Source organism: Talpa occidentalis, unplaced genomic scaffold (genome assembly GCF_014898055.3).
Source record: "Talpa occidentalis isolate TD23 unplaced genomic scaffold, MPIMG_talOcc4v2.1, whole genome shotgun sequence".
Taxonomy (NCBI): Eukaryota; Metazoa; Chordata; class Mammalia; order Eulipotyphla; family Talpidae; genus Talpa; species Talpa occidentalis.
In genome coordinates this window covers 108,368,985-108,386,351 of record NW_026555331.1, presented here as the reverse complement: position 1 = coordinate 108,386,351, position 17,367 = coordinate 108,368,985, and the positions used below count along the sequence as shown (strand labels likewise).

Genomic DNA, 17,367 nt, shown 5'->3' with positions numbered 1-17,367 from the left:
ATGGCCTACACCCCAGTTCTTGTATGCATAAATAAATAAATCTTTAAAAAAAATGAACATGAGCATTTGGTGCTGATTTTTCCAGATTTGGAGTCCAGAAATCTTTTCTAATAGTTTCAGTAGAGTATGCAAGTGAAAATGACTTGAGAGCATAGGCATGATTTCTATCCTCAGAATCCCAGGAGTCAGAGAACTCTTAGTGAAAGGGAAAACAGGTTCCCATGCAGTCCTTCGTGGACATAATTTAACAGCATTCTTCATTGAATGGTGCCTGTCATCTGGACACAGGATGTGAGTCCAACAAGGTCAATACAGGCATTAAGGCCAGAGAGCTGTGAAGCACTCCGCCAGCTCCACAGGTGGGGCAGGTTGGGAGGAGCCTGGATTAAATGATGCTGGGAGATGGGAGAGAGTGCCTCAGGGACAGAGCACCTTCACCTCCAGCTTCGCTCCTTCTCCCCTGTGCCTCTCTTCCCTGTTGAGCAAGTGGAGTTATGCTGGGTAAATAACCTGACATAACAATAACACTTTGGAATCATAGTTAGCTCACAAGTATACTTATCTCACATTTTTTCTGCAGTCTCTTGCTTTCCCTTTTTAAGAAAATAAAATTCTAGGGCCTTCCCTGGTGGCGCAGCGGTTGAGCGCTGGGCTGTGGGGCTGCCTGCAGACTCTGCAGTGCCAGTTCGATCCCCGGCTGCTCCCCGGTCACCGGAGGGAGGGTCCCACATGGCGCGCAGACCTCTCCTGCCGCCCGCTGCTCCCCTCAGCAGTGTACTTTGGTCCTTCTGCCTGCTCTGCTCCCCGCTCTGGCTCTGGTGAATTCTCTCACCCTCCCACGCTTCTGACTATACCCAGTGCTTGTATAAATAAATAAATAAAATAAAATAAAGAAAATAAAATTCTAGTGCTAAGACACCAGGTTAGTGAATTTAAGTTCTAGATCTCAGTAGGATGTGGTAGAGTGTTAGTTTGTTTATACGTGGTGTCTGACTGCTGGTTATATTTTGTTAACTGTTTTAGACATAATGTAGTGTTTCAAGTTTTTTACTGAAAATGTCCTTTCTATGTTGGCCTAAAGTTGCTTTTGCTCATAAATTGTATTCCTTTTAATGTAGTTGTTGATGGCTTTTTTTTTTTTTCATTTCTAGTTATGAAAAACCTCCTCCTGGGCTTATCAAAGTCAGTGTGAAGTTTGTATGTATGGTTATGTTCTTAGACATAATTAACTGAGTGCTCACGCACAATAAGTTGTTATGAAAAACAATTGTAAAAGGATTTTTTTAAAAAAAGATTTATTTATTTATGCACACAAGAGCTGGGGTACAGGCCAGAGATGCAGGGGTGGGGGGTGGGGCAGGAGGTGAGAGGATTCACCAGAGACAGAGTGGGGAACAGAACAGGTGGATATGGGCCTCCCAGGTGGCATAGCGGTTGAGCGCTGGCTTGCGAAGCTGCCCGCAGCCTCTGTAGCGCCGGTTCTATCCCCGGCTGCTCCCCGGCCACCGGAGGAGGGTCCCACATGGCGCGCAGACCTCTCCTGCCGCCCGCTGCTCCCCTCAGCAGTGAACTTCGGTCCTTCTGCCTGCTCTGCTCCCCGCTCTGGCTCTGGTGAATTCTCTCACCCTCCCACGCTTCTGACTGTACCCAGTGCTTGTATAAATAAATAAATAAATCTTAAAAAAAACAAACAAACAGGTGGATAGACTGAAATACACTGCTGAGGGGAGCAGTGGGTGAGACAGGAGAGGTCTGCTGTGCCATGTGGTTTGTTCCCTGGCCAGCTGGGTATCAAAGTCGTGCTGCAGAGGCTGGGGAGGCTGAGGATTGCTTCATAATGAGGTTCTCAACCCCTTGCGCCACCAGGGAGGTCCTGTAAAAGGTTTTGAACAGCCTTTATGATAACCCTGATCTTCCCTGCAGATGCCAGTCATTCATACACACTAGGGTTTTCACAAGCCTGTGCCTTTGTAGAAATGTAATCGTGTCTGTTCCCTAAGAAGCCTCCAGCCCCTGTGAGATCCTCAGTGACCCCCCCTTCTCCCTCTCTGTTGTGACTGCATTTTCTCCAAGCTCTGCTGTGCTCTGTTCCTGCTCTGAACAGGGCTGGCTTCCTGAGTGTCATCAACGCATAGAATAGTAGATGCAGACACTTGAGTCTGTGTCTTTCTGCAAGAGTGAGACTTAAAAAAGGCCAAAGCAACTTTTTCTGCTTGGTAACTTTCAATTAAAAAAAAAGATGTTTAGAAAACATTTTTCCATTATAAATTTAATATTCATGGAAACAAAATAAAGCACCTTAATTATAAATGTGTTTATTTAGTAGTGAAAACACATAGCAGAGATACAGCATATGTGTGATTAGAAAACATGACAGTGACCTGTAAGGTATAATGAAGTATTTTAATGTAATGTGCCATTTTTACTATGCCAAATAACTGTTTACTTTAATTCTTATGCCTTGCCTTATTCCACAAAGATTTTGAAGTAATGGAGTCTTTTGTTTTTATCTTAAAATCAAATTTACCTAAGAATTGGGAGCTAGAGAGAGACCGAGCTTTTCTACATGAAGAAAGTATTTCTGTTCTGCTTCACTAATAACTTTTCTCTACGAACAGCTTTTGTTTTCACAATATAGTTTTTCTGGTACAATTACTTCCATTTTTTCTGTTTGGATTAAGGAGGTTTTTTCCCCAGTTCTTGCAAGGAAAACTTACAGTACATTGGGATCTCCAGTCCATGAGAAAGCCAGGTGATGCTGTGTTCTGAGAAGGAGAAAGAGAATTTCAGTGCATTTTGCCATATTTTTTACATGGTGTTTCCTCTTTCAGGATGATGAGACTAAGCCAGAAGACTGTATACCAGATGTATCAGGCAATGAGCATGCCAGGGAGTTTCTGGCGCATGCACCAACCAAAGGGCTCTGGATGCCACTGGGCAAAGAAGTCAAAGTTATGCAGTATGAGTATGGAGAGTTTCAAGTAACACCCCCAGCACACACACTTTATAAATCACAACTGACAAAGCGTCTTTACTTCTCTGATTTAATTTGCTCATCAAATTAATGTTTTTCATCAAATTTGGGAAGTTTTTGGCTATTATTTTTTTTCAGACGTGTATTCTGCATGCTGTTGCACTTCTGAGGTTTCACTATGTATATGCTGTGAAATTCACTATATGAATGTTATGGCATCCCACAGGTCTTTGAGAATAGTCGGTTTACTTTATTTTTCTTTCTGTTTCTCAGACTGGATTATCTCAATTGTGACCTATCTTTAGGTTTGCCTACTAGTTGCTTTGCAATCTTTAAATCTGCTGTTAAAACTCTCTAGTTAATTGGGACCTCCCCGGTGGCGCGGAGGGTTGAGCACAGCGCTGTGAAGCTGTCTGCAGCCTTTGCAACTCAGGTTCGATTCCTGGCCAGCCAGGGAGATTCCCACATGGTGCGGCACACCTCTCCTGTTGTGCCCGCTGCTCCCCTCAGCAGTGCTTTCTGTCTGTCTACCTGTTCTGCTCCCCACTCTGTCTCTGGTGAATCCTCTCACCCTGCCACACCTCTGGCCTGTACCCCAGCTGTTGTATAAATTAAATGAATAAATAAAGACAGATTTATATTTAAAAAAAACCTCTCTAGTTCATTATTCATTTTGGTTATTGTATTTTCATCACCAGTATTTATTTTTAATGCTTTTTTTATAATTTATATCTCTTTATTGATAATCTACTTGGTGTAACAGTTTCATGCTTTTCTTTAATTCCATATACATCGTTTTAATTAGTTCTTTGATCATATTTATAAAAGCTGATTTAGAGCCTTTGCCTAGTAAATCCAATATTTGGACTTACTTTACTCTATATTAAATTTTGGTTTTGTTTTGTTTTTTTGGTGAAGCTGGACATTTTACATAATATTAAGTGTTCTGGAAACCAGATTTTCCTTCCTACCCAGGGCTTTTGGTGTTCCTTTTTTGTTATTTAGGTACTTTTCTAGATAATTTAATTTCCAACTTACTTGATTTAGGACAACTTGCAACTATTTTCAGTGCTTTCACAGAGGTTCTCACCTGGCCATTCTTGATTTATTTTCTTTCCCATCTACTACATACTTACAGTAATTGCCAGCATAGAGCAAAACTGGCTGATCTTAGCTATAATCCCTCTTCATACTTCCTGACCTCCTTGGCTGGAGTTGCTTAATGTCCAAACCCAGGGTCTCAATTTGCTCCATTCTCCCATGACTTGCTGATTTGTCTGAAATCCACCTAATTCTAAGAGGATGAAAACAGGTGAGAGACGAAAAAAGGATCTCATCCATCCCTGCTCCTCACCATTTTATTTTTCCCACACCTCAGTGTCAGGTGCCAAGTTCATAGTCATTAATTACAAAACATATATTGCCCTCAGTTGGCCTGCAATGTGTATATGCATTTTCTTATTTTGTCTCCTCTTAGTTCCTTTATCAGGCCTTCTGCTGCTTCTAATAAAAAAAACAAAAACCTCTTTAAATAGGACAGTTTCCTTTTACAGCAGGAGTGCTTATCAGGGTTTTGATGGTGTCACATTTGAAGAGAATTTGTGACTTTGTTAAATATAAGTGGTTTGTGTGGTAGGTGACAGAGAAAGAAGCTATTTTCTCTAGTTTCTTTAGTTACATATAAGGATCAGAGTCACTTGATTAATAGAAAAGATTTATACTTTGAAAAACATAGCAAGCTACAAACTAAAAAAATAATTCACCCTTTCTAGTACTTTACATTGGATTGTCAGTGTAAATATTTGGTGGGGTAATACTCATTCCCAAAGCTGTAAGATTAACGGATGCTAGGGAAGCTGCATCCTCCTTTTCTAAGCTCTTACATGCTTATCCTCTGATTTTATTTTGCTTTTAGAATTGGAACTTAATGAAGAAAAACTTTAATATGATCTAGTGATTCTGTATCTTCATTAAATGAAACTGTGTTATCTTACAGAAATATTTTCCTTTTTTCTTTGTTTTTAGGTTGGCGTTGTAAACGGTATGGTCACTGAACAGGCGATAAAGAATGCCCTTTCTTTATCAAAGGCAACCAAAAGTTAGAACAGTTTAGAGTAGTAAGTAGAACCCCATCATGTCAATTTACGGTTAACAGAGATAGTGAATATTAATGACTCAGGTAGTAATCAATGATCTGGAGTTTTACATAAAATATATTCCTAGAAACCTTTTGGGACAAAGTATCTGGGGTTAAAAACACATATCTCTGTTAAATTACATTTGTGTAACAAATTATTTCTTTAAAAGAAAACTAACTCCTTATTACAGTATCATTTGCTAGTACCTTGGGTATAATGGTTGTTTTTCTGAATCAGACATATTTATTCAACTTTTTAACTTATATTAAAAAAATCATGTTTCATATAGCTAAGATCAGGATCTTAGTGTTTATCTAAACATTAGATCTCTTTCCGTTATAAGCTAGATATGTGTATATAAATGACATATTTTCTTTTTTTTTTAAAGATTTATTTATTTTTATTTATGCAAGCACTGGGTACAGTCAGAAGTGCCGGAGGGTGAGAGAATTCCCCAGAGCCAGAGCGGGGAGCAGAGCAGGCAGAAGGACCAAGGTACACTGCTGAGGGGAGCAGCGGGCGGCAGGAGAGGTCTGCGGGCCATGTGGGACCCTTCTCCGATGGCCGGGGAGCAGCCGGGGATCGAACCGGCGCCTCAGAGGCTGCGGGCAGCTTCGCAACCCAGTGCTCAACCTCTGCGCCACCGGAGAGGCCCGACATATTTTCTTTAGATGACAGTAAAGTAGATCTATTATTTGCTCACTTTATTCTAATAGTCACTGCCCCAAAGTGTTAATTCACCATCCAAGAACTGCTTCTGCCAAATGAAACATGCTGCTGTCTGGATGTACAGGTCAACAGACATCCTCCAAGGTGTTTAAGATAGTTAAAATATTATATTTTCACTTTAACAATCAGAAGAACTTATTTTGGATCAATCATTCCACTTCTGGGGAATGACACTTTTTAGACATACCACAGAAGATAGTGGTAAATCTCAAAAACTTAAACATTTTTTGTTTTATTCAGAAATCCCACATTTAAGAATTTACTCTGAGGATATTACAGAACATCAGTATGTACACAATTTTTATGATGTATACAACTGAAAAATGGAAACTAAAGAAAAATTGTAAATATCTTGGGCCTCCCCGGTGGCGCAGTGGTTGAGCGCTGGGTTGTGAAGTTGCCAGTAGCCTCTGCAGCGCCAGTTCGATCCCTGGCCGCCAGGCGAGGGTCCCACATGGTGCGCAGACCTCTCCTGCCACGCCCGCTGCTCCACACAGCAGTGTACTTTGGTCCTTCTGCCTATTCTGCTCCCTGCTCTGGCTCTGGTGAATTCTCTCACCCTCCCGCACTTCTGACTATACCCAATGCTTGTATAAATAAATAAATAAATCTTAAAAAAAAAAGAGTAAACACTGTAATAGTCTATTGATAACATGTCAACATGAATTACTGTACCACAGAAATTATTTAGCCATTAAGAATTACATTTTAAAAGTATATAATGTGTAAAAATGTTCATGAAAACATAAGCGAAAAGTAATAAAATTTATATGTAATATGATTATAATTTTTCATATATTATGAATAATGATTAAAAGAAACTAAATGCTTATAAGTAATTATATGTAAGTAGTGAAGTAATAGATTTTCTAAATTTGATTTTCTGGTAACATCTTAAATTTCTGGAATAAAGATTCTTTTATTAAATTAAGGTAATTCAATATCATAGCATTTCCCCTACATATATTCTTATATTTAAGTACTTCAAGTAATTTTAAATAACCTATACTTTCAGACTTCTTTTGGGGGTACTTAACACACATTTGTATGTATATAAATGTTTCTTTATATATCATTTTGTAATTTACTTGTTCTTATTACTATCTCTTGGTCATCAATCCACACGAACAAAGAAATACCTTGAATAGTATTTCATGATTCTGCCATGGATTATTTCCTTATAAAGAATATTTAAATTATATACTATATTTCCCTAAGTGGAAAATCCTTTTCACAGATATCACAATGACTTTGAAGTGATGCGACCCTTCAAAAGGATTAAAATCTGCTGAGCAAAAATATACCAAACAGCACATGACTATTTTAGAAATATAGGGATTTCATTTTTATTTAACTGATGATCTGTGAAGCCTTACCCAATCTTAATCAACCTTCTCACCCTTAGGCACATGAAGAGCCCATGTATTACATCATACGAGAGAATGAACGACATGAAAAGGATGTGAGGTGAGGCCATCCTGAAGATAACAAAGGAGCAAAATATTTGGAGAGGGCCTCCCCTGGTAGTGCAGGCGGTTGAGCCCCGCGCTGTGAAGCTGTCCGCAGCCTCTGCAGCGCTGGTTCGATCCCCGCCAGCCAGCGAGGGTCCCACATGGCGCAGCAGACCTCTCCTGTCATGCCTGCTGCTCCCCTCAGCAGTGTATTTCGTCAGTCTGCCTGTTCTGTTCCCCACTCTGTCTCTGGTAAATCCTCTCACCCTCCTGCCAATCTGGCCTGTGCCCCGGTTCTTGTATAAATAACTAAATCTTTAAAAAAAAAAAAACCAAAAACAAAAACAAAATATTTGGAGGGCAGAAATAATCACCGAAAAAGACAGTGTACGGGGAGTGAGCAGGCAGCCTTGTTTTACATGGGCTAACTAAAAGCAGCAGCCTTAATCCAGCCCACTCATGCTGCTGATAATTCAAGATGACAACCCACATTCTGGTGTACAATTAATACTCTTTCATGTGATTCAGTTTATCTTCTCCTTTGTCTTTAAGGATCTGAGTTATTATTTAAAATCATTCTTAAACAAATGACCCAATAAAAAAATGACAAAAGAGCTAAAAAGGCACTTATCCAAAGAAGACATATGATGGCCAACAGGCACGTGAAAAAATGCCCATTATCACTTATTAGGGAAATGTAGAGCAAAACCACAGTCAGATACCACCACACCTATGAGGATGGCCCATATCAAAAAGATCAGAAACAAGTGTTGGATATGGGGAAAAAAAGGAAACTTCATACACTGTTGGTGGTAATGGAGACTGATTCAGCCCCTCTGGAAAACAGTATGGAGGTTTCTCAAAATATTAAAAATAGATACATCCCATGATCCTGCAATTCCACTCCTAGGTGTCTTCTGAGAGAACAAAAATAGTAATTTGAAGGGATATATGCATTCCTGTATTCACTACAACACTATTTTCAGTAGCCAAGCTTTGGAACCATCTCAATGCCTAAAGACAGATGAGTGGATTAGGAAGGTTTGGTTATATATTCACAACGGAATTCTACTCTACTATAATAAAAGATAAATTCTTGCCATCTGCAACAACACAGATGGACCTGGAGGGAATTATGCTAAGTTAAATAAGTCAGTCAGAAAGAGAAAGGTAAATGCTGGATAGTGTCATTTATATATGGAATATAGAGAAACAAAAACAGGACCAGATGAAGTCAAACTAGCGACAAACCCTAGAAATCCAACTGTATGTAGAACTGAGGCTACCAGAGGAAGAGAAGGAAAGAGAGCATAATGGACTATGGTGGAGGACTATGTGTGTCTCTGTGTGGTGCTTGTGGTGTGTTAACACCTCAAGGGGGAGATTCCTATACCTCTAAATCACACAATGCTGTAAACCAATGTTACCTCAATTAAAAAAAGAAATCTTTCCTAGACATGACTAATGATTCGTATGAAAGCACAACATTTGTTTTTCTTCTAATTGGTGGTGATGAGTTATAATTGTTGAGGAAGTAGAAGACGCACTATGAACTTGAGCAGTTATAATTTTAAGGACTTTTAGAAAGGTGCAGAAATATTCTGGATAATAAAAAGATTAAAATGGCTGTAAACTGGTTATATTCATATGAAATGGGCATGGATATGTAGAAGAATAAGGAAAATATGCAAACAAAAATAAGCACTATCTTTAATGGGGTGGCTATGTGTGACTATTTTTAACACTCAAAAATATAACTCATTTTTACTCTTAAAAGAAATATTTTACTTTAAATATTGTTTTGTTCTCTGACCAATCTTTGTATGTTTAGGATACAACAGTTGAAGCAGTTACTGTCGGATTCTACCTCAGATGAAGATGGGAGCAGCTCCACTTCCTCAGAATGTAAAGAGAAACACAAGAAGAAGAAAGAAGAGGATTAGAAAAGGAAGAAAGAAAAGAAAAAGAAGATAAAACAAAAGCGTAAGTCTTCCAAGTCAAATGAGAGCTCAGACTCAGATTGACAAGAACTTGTTCAACATTCTCATTTCAAAAATCAGACACTGTGGCCAAAGACCAGAGGCTTGTGGGATCGGAGAGGAATCGAGATGGACACTGAGAGCATGTGACCTGCCATAGAGTTGTGTCTCCCAGGTGCTAGCTCTGAACAGTGGCCTTTTTCAGTGTCCCCCCTGCTGCTCACTGGGCTTTGGGATTCCTTTGAATGGCCTCTGCCAGGTGCCCGGACCAAGGGCAACTCTGAGGAAGCTTCTCCAAATGCTGCCACAGCTTTCACTTTTCAATTAAGAGGGGCTACTTAATTCCCAGATTTCAGGCTTTTCTGTATTTTTTTTTTTAAAGATTTATTTATTTATTTATACAAGCACTGGGTACAGTCAGAAGCGCAGGAGGGTGAGAGAATTCACCAGAACCAGAGCAGGGAGCAGAGCAGGCAGAAGGACGGAAGTTCACTGCTGAGGGGAGCAGCGGGCGGCAGGAGAGGTCTGCGCACCATGTGGGACCCTCCTCTGGTGGCTGGGGAGCAGCCGGGGATCGAACCGGCACTGCAGAGGCTGCGGGCAGCTTCGCAACCCAGCGCTCAACCGCTGCACCACCGGGGAGGCCCTTTTTCTGTATTGTTGAGAATAATAAAAGTTGATTTTTTTTTTTTAAAGAGCAGTCATGCATTTAATTTTGAACCATACTATATTTGTGTGGTCCAAATTTAAAAGGTACATAAGGTTTCACCATGAAAATCCTTCCTCTTCTCTTATCCCAGCTACTCAGTTCCCTTCTTCAGTTGCTAACAAAGTTATCAGTTCCTTGTGAAGTCATCCAAAAATACTTCATGTCACTAGTAAATGTTTTATTCTCTTCAACACAAATGCTAGCATACTATACACATTTGCCTGCATAATTTTTGCCTTTTTTCAACACTGTTAAAGCATGGTGGGCCTTGCCACACACCAAAGACCTGCTTATAAACCGTGGGCATGACTGCTTAACTTTTTTGAATGGGTGGGTTATCCTATAACAATGAAAAATTATGTATTTACTTGCTTGGATCTATGGCTATTGTCCTATGATTATTTCAGTAAAATTACAGGGATATAGGAACTTCTGTACTGTATCAGTTACCCACATTCCAAAAATACATCCCTCACTTCCTCATCCTGTAGGTCAGCACAGCTTACCTGGAAACTTCTAATTTTGTGCTGCAGCTAAGGAAGTCAACAGGCTGGGGTGTTGTCTGCCAGCAGTTGTTGGTTGTTTGTTGAACCAAAGTGGAGCCAGATCTTGCTTATGAGCAAGTGTCCTTCCCTCTCAACCAGGATCTCCTGCTACTTCTGTCACACCCTTTCCACATCTTCTTTTCCTAGTAGTTAGAATCCTCTTTAAGAACAACTGATGCCGATCAGGCTGGGTCCTTTTCCAGCTCTCTTCAGTAACTGCCACTAATTTTAGTCTTAGAAAGTTCACCGCAGGAACAAAATTGACTTAGTATTTGTTATTTCTTTCTTTTTTTTTTTAAGATTTATTTATTTATGCATACAAGAGCTGGGATACAGGCCAGAGATGTGGGAGGTGACAGGATTCACCAGAGACAGAGTGGGGAACAGAACAGGCAGAGTGACTGAAATACACTGTCAAGGGGAGCAGCGGACGAAACAGGAGAGGTCTGCTGTGCCATGTGCGTTGCTCCCTGGTAGGCCGGGGATCGAACTCGTGCTGGAGAGGCTGCGGATTGCTTCATAGTGCGGTGCTTAACCCCTTGCACCACCAGGGAGGCCCAGTACTTGTTATTTCTGAAAACCGGTGTATTTGGCCATGTCTGGCATATATCCTTGGCATCCTAGCTCAGCATATAGCAGAAATTTCTCCTTCCTGGAATTTTCTTTCTCCTGCTAGATGCCCATTCATGATAAACGTATCATTACAATATGGAATAACATCAATGATTTTCAAACTCACGGGACATTAAAATCACCTGGAGTACTTGTTGTTTTTTTTTTAAAGATTTATTTATTTATACAAGCACTGGGGTACAGGCCAGAGGTGTGGGAGGGTGAGAGAATTCATTAGAGACATAGCAGGGAGCAGAATAGGCAGAAGGACTGAAATACACTGCTGAGGGGAGCAGCGGGCAAGACAGAAGAGGTCTGCCACACCCCGTGGGAATTTCCCTGGCTGGCCGGAATCCAACCAGAACTTCGGAGGCTGATGGACAGCTTCACTGAGCTGTGCTTCACCGAGCTGCGCTCAACCCGCTGCTTCACCAGGGAGGCCCTGGAGTGATTGTTACAAGCAGAATTTCTGATTTACTAGGGGATGAACTGGGGAATTTGCATTTCTAACAAGTTCCCAAATGGTGCTGTTGGTTTGGGGACCAGACTTGAAGAATAATTCCTCCAAGTGTTAACCACTTATGGACACTTCCTCCAATTTATTGGAATCTCACCATCCTCTACTGTCCTTGCAAGCTAATCCCTTTTCCTTTGCCCTCACTCCAGGTTTCTGTCTTTTGTTTCTGGTCCAGATTCCACAGCCCGTCATATTGGCCTCTCATCTCCCTTGGCCTGTGGTCCCTTTGGTCAGCTTACCTGGAAGAAGTGAAAACCAAACTCTTCCTTCCTCTGCTTCAATACCAGACTTCCGAACCCATAAAGTTGATCAACCATCTTCATCCTAAAATCTATCTGCCTTGCTACTTTTCACTCCTTTTGAGGAGGGCAAAAGAAGCCACTAGTGTATCCTATCAAGTTGTCAGCATGATGGTGACAGACAGAATTATAAAATGCCTGCTAAGGTTTGCTGGTTAAATCAATAGGACTGTTACTACCTGGATTTTAGTCCCATTATTAGATTGTAAGACAAAGCTGACCTTTATAAACTGATTATTTGGGTGATCTAAAACAAGTCACATGAGAATTTTAAAACCAGGGTTTGTTTTTGTTGTTGTTGTTGTTTTGTTTTTTTACCCCTAGCAGAGAGCAAAGAGGAAGTCAGTTTCTGAGCTTCAGAAAACTTGATTTGCTGTTAGTGGCTCTTCACCCCTTCATCTCTATCCAGTTTCCTAATATGGACTTTTTCTCTGGTTCCTTTCTATTGTGTTCTGGTGATGACTCAGGGGCTTGTTCCAGCTATGCCTCCTGCCACCAGCTCATCTCCCACATGATGCATTCCTCAACTTTGTCAAACTGGGCCAACCAAGTAGGAGAGGGAGGGAACGCACCCCCTGGACTTGAGGCAGTGCTGAAAGATGTCAAGGATGAATCAGAGCAGTACTACAAGGCCCATAAATTCCAATTAGACCCTTAAAGGACATTTGTGGGGTTTTTTAAGGTTCCTTTATTTATGCATACAAGAGCCAGGGTGTAGGCCAGAGGTGCAGCGGGAGAGGGGGCCGGGATTGGGGGAGTGGGGGAGGAGTGAAGTGGGGTCAGAGGATTCACAAGAGACAGAGAAGGGAGCAGAACAGGCAGATTGACTGAAATACACTGCAGAGGGGAGCAGTGGGCGAGACAGGAGAGGTCTGCTGCGCCATTTGGGTTAGCTCCCTGGCCAGGGATTGAACTCCATGCTGCAGTGGCTGGTGATAGCTTGGTAGCACTGAGACTTCAACCCCTGCACCATCAGGGAGGCCCAATCATAAGGGTTTAGATTAATTTAGTCAATTTTAAGACAGATTTAAGAGTTATTTATAAACTGAGTATTTGTACATAGTGTGTTTTCTAAGTGTGTCTGCTCCTTAACATATTGGTCAGTGATAAACATAAAGAATACTCAGGCTCATTAATGCTTCTTTATCCATTCATTACCTTCTTGAATATTCCAGAAACTACAGTGGAACTGGTATAGTCTGACCCTAAGGAAAGGGCAGAAGAGAAAAACAATGTTATAATTCCTAGGGAGCCTTGATTCTTCTGGGATTTGCAATGAGATACCATTTATTACTATCAGAAAAAACAATGGAATAAGTCTGAAAACACCAAGGTTTTTAGGAGGAAATGGAGTGACAGGAACATACATACACTGCTGGTGAGAGTACAAATTGGTGAACAGTTTCTAAAAATGCTGAATATGTGTCATAGTCTATGAAGCAGCAATTCTACTTCTAAAAATAGCCCAGAAAAAAATCTTGCATATACATACAAGGAGCCATTTGTTTAAAATGTCTGCTGCAGAATTGTTTATAATATAAAACAATGGAAAAGGACATAAATGTTCATGATACAAGAGAATGGATTAATTCAAATGGATAAAATCAAATTTATGTTGATTATGGTCTTCTACCTGGGTGTTAAATCAATGACCTAGAATGGCATCTGTCTCCATAGAGGAATCTTTTTTTTTTTTTTTAAAGATTTATTTATTTATACAAGCACTGGGGTACAGGCCAGAGGTACGGGAGGGTGAGAGAATTCACCAGAGACAGAGCAGGGAGCAGAACAGGCACAAGGACTTAAATACACTGCTGAGGGGAGCAGCGGGCCAGACAGGAGAGGTCTGCCGCTCCTTGTGGGAATTGCCCTGGCATGCTGGGGATCGAACCGGCCTCGAACCGGCCTCGCGGAGGCTGCGGACAGCTTCACAGCGCTGCACTCAACCTGCGGCGCCACAGGGAAGCCTCCATAGATGAATCTTAAATAATTTATAATTCCCTTTATAAATATCTTTTAAAGTAAATGTTTTTATTTGAAAATGATTTGTTTAAATTATGTTTTCTGACTGTTGTTGATGTCAGGAATACTACTGATATATATCGATTTTATATTCCAAAAACTGGTGAACAGTCATCCGTTTCAATTTTTGGTAGATTTGTCTGGATTTTTGATGTAGACATAAATCATTGCAAATATAGTAAGTTTTGTTTCTTCCTTTTCAATGAATATTTCCTCATTTTTCTTCTTTGTGTTTATCTAAGACCTTCAGCACAATATTGACTTTAGAAAACTGATAAAGATCTGTTGCCATCATGATTGACACAGCGGTGATCTGGATCAGGAAGTTCATGACCAACTGTTTCAGCAGAAACAAATATTCATTGATGTCCTTCATCCTGGGAAGGCAACAGTGCCTAAGGCAGAAATTTGGGAAAAAGTAGGATAATTTCTGGTTTCATGGCATCAAAAATGTAAGAAAATGCAATTACTTATACTGTCATTGAAAAATATACTGCACTTTTCTTGTGTTAAGGTGAAAAATAATCCCCAAACTTCCATTTTTAAAATTATTTTCTTGGAATATACTTTGTTTTACAAAAAATATGTTGAAATAATAATGAAATATTATTGGAATTTGATTTGCCAAGTGAGAAATATCTATCAATTGTGATAAGTTGTATGACAATTAAAGATTTAAGTAGCTAGTGCTGCAATAGACAGCAGAGTATAATGCATGTAGCAGAGGACCCTGTTTGTGATAAAATAACAATGACTTTTTAAATCATCATGCTAATTTTTAAAATCAAATGTATGCATGTATAATTTACATTGACTAAAATACACCCATTTTAAGAGCACATTCTTTTATATCTGGCTTCTTCTATTTGGTACAACTCTGACACTAATTTTTATTTATTTATTTATTTTTAATGACACTAATTTTTAAATGGTATTTCTTTGTTCTTTTCTCATATTTACCCAATAATGATGAACTCTAAGATCATGTGAAGCTGTTCTTTTTTTTTTTTTTAATACAGAGGCATGTTTTCTTTCTTTCTTTCTTTGTTTTTTGTTTATACGTGCACTGGGTACAGTCAGAAGCGCGGGAGGGTAAGAGAATTCACCAGAGCCAGAGCGGAGAGCAGAGCAGGCAGAAGGACCAAAGTACACTGCTGAGGGGAGCAGTGGGCGGCAGGAGAGGTCTGCGCGCCATGTGGGACCCTCCTCCGGGGGCCGGGGAGCAGCCGGGGATCGAACCGGCGCCGCAGAGGCCACGGGCAGCTTCGCAACCCAGCGCTCAACCGCTGCGCCACCGGGGAGGCCCATGTGAAGCTGTTCTTAATAATTAAGAGTAACATTAGTGGGCTTTTATTATTCTAGATTCTAGTACCTAAGTTCACTGTTGAGTGTTTATTTTAAAATACAACACTTCTTACTGATTGTTCCAATTCCCGCTGAGACATTTTAAAGGGATGGCGACCTTGAGGGAAGGAATGGCAAACAAGTACAAATATTTGAGGATAAACATTCAACCTTTTTTTTTTTTCCCCCCAGTTAAGATAACACACCAAAATGACTGGCTTTTTTGAAACCTAAGGCACATCATAGCAGCCTGCCAGCCCTCAGTGGCTTAAATGTTGAAAGGGGATGCTTTAAGTAATACCTAACTAGCAGATAGCTGTTAGTCTCACCCAACATCCATTCCCACCCCTTTTCTGCCTTACAGCCTTGTGTTAGAATTAGGAAAAACCTCTGCAGCTACTGGTAGTTAAATTACAGTTCCAGAAAATGAGCTGAATATATAAGTTTTTGAGTTGGGGTTGTAAGATATTGTCCTGAGAAAGCCTTTACTTTCCTGGAAAACAAAACAAAAACAGATGGTCAAAGACACTCCTTTCCCATCTTATTGTTTTGACAAAGGTGTGAAAGTTTAAAACTGGCAGCCATTTTGCAACCACGAGACAGATGTCAAAAAAATCACAGAAATTGTGGCCCTGCTGTTCTTGAATTGCTTGCTGTGTGACTATATTTAAGTCATTGCAATGGATTTGTTTTTAAACTTATAACCAAAAATATTCCTAACTGTATATAAGTGGTACAGCTATTAAAATTACACCTTCTTAGTCTTGTTCATCCTCACAATTACTACTTTTCATATAGTTAATATTACCTGTAATCACCGAAACTAGAAAACTCACTGGTCCCTCACTTATTTTCCTTCATCCTCTTCATAATCAAGTGTTATTTGTCATGTCTGGGTAATTTCAAATCCATCTGTTTCACTAACGTCACAGGCATTCAATTAGATTTGTCTCAACTATTTTATCAGCCCCCTCACCCTGCTTCCAGTTCAGTATCTACCATGCCTCAGAATTAAAAAAAAAAAAATCTTGTCAGTATGTTTTCCTTCTTTAATATTTTTAATGAATCTGTCTACAGGATGAAACAGACTCTTCCCATAGATATCGTTTGCTGTCTCTGCCTTCTTGTCTAGGCTTTGCATTTCCAGGATTCTGTCCAGAGTAGGTGCTCAAGTGCTTGTTAAATAACTGAATCTTTTGCATGGCTTCTTTATTGCTTAGCATCAAAACACGCACACAACATTCTTTTGCTTGCTAGCGAGCTGTGCCAAGCAAACTAGTGTGAGCCACAGCCATTAGCTGCTGCAAACGTTTGGCTTTGTGAGGCAAAACTGAAGGCACTCTTTCCGAACTTGGGGGGGGCTGGAGGGGGCCGGGACTGGGGAGCCTCCGCATTGCAGCACAGAACTATGCTCAGGCTGCACGCACACAGGCCCCCTCCGCACCCGCACTGCTCCTCTCCCTAAGTGAGTTCTTTCAAGTGCTGCTTCGAGTTTTTCCTCGGCCTTGAGACGAGGACCTGCAGCCCTTCTTAATGAAATCGGAGAAACTAAACATGCGTGCTTTGGAAAGTGGAGGGTGTTTTGGAGCGAAGGGGATGAAGAGACAAAGCCCACTCGGCCGGCCGCCCACCGTCTCCCCTTAAGTGTCGCCTAGTCTCCCCCATCCCCATCCCTCGACCTGCCTTGCAAGTCTCTTTATTTCGGGGGTGTGGGGGGGCCGTCTGGACCTCCCAATAACGACTTTCTCGGGCCCCTCCTCGCCCACAGACACTAGCAGCGGCCCGACAACGCAGGCACCCCACGCCCGCCCGCCTGCGGGACAGCCCGCTCCCGGCGCACGCGCCCTCCGCTGACCTTCCCCGGGAAACCCCTGCACAGCGCGCCCCGTCACCTCGCGCCGCCCCGCCCCGCCCCCGCCCTTCCAGCTCTTTCCGCTTCCCTTTTCGCGCCTGCGCGGATCCAATTGTTTTGGCTTTCCGGTGGGAGGCAGCGAAGGAACAGGGCGGGGGAAGCTGCGGGGGGTGGGGGGGTGCGCTCGGGAACCCGG

At 41.2% G+C, this 17,367-nt stretch overlaps 1 pseudogene; it reads left to right on the top strand.

Annotated features, from left to right (window-relative positions):
- The first annotated feature begins 402 nt into the window (after nt 1-402).
- On the top strand, nt 403-9,930 carry LOC119250247 (retinitis pigmentosa 9 protein-like; annotated as a pseudogene).
- Nucleotides 9,931-17,367: the final 7,437 nt, after the last annotated feature.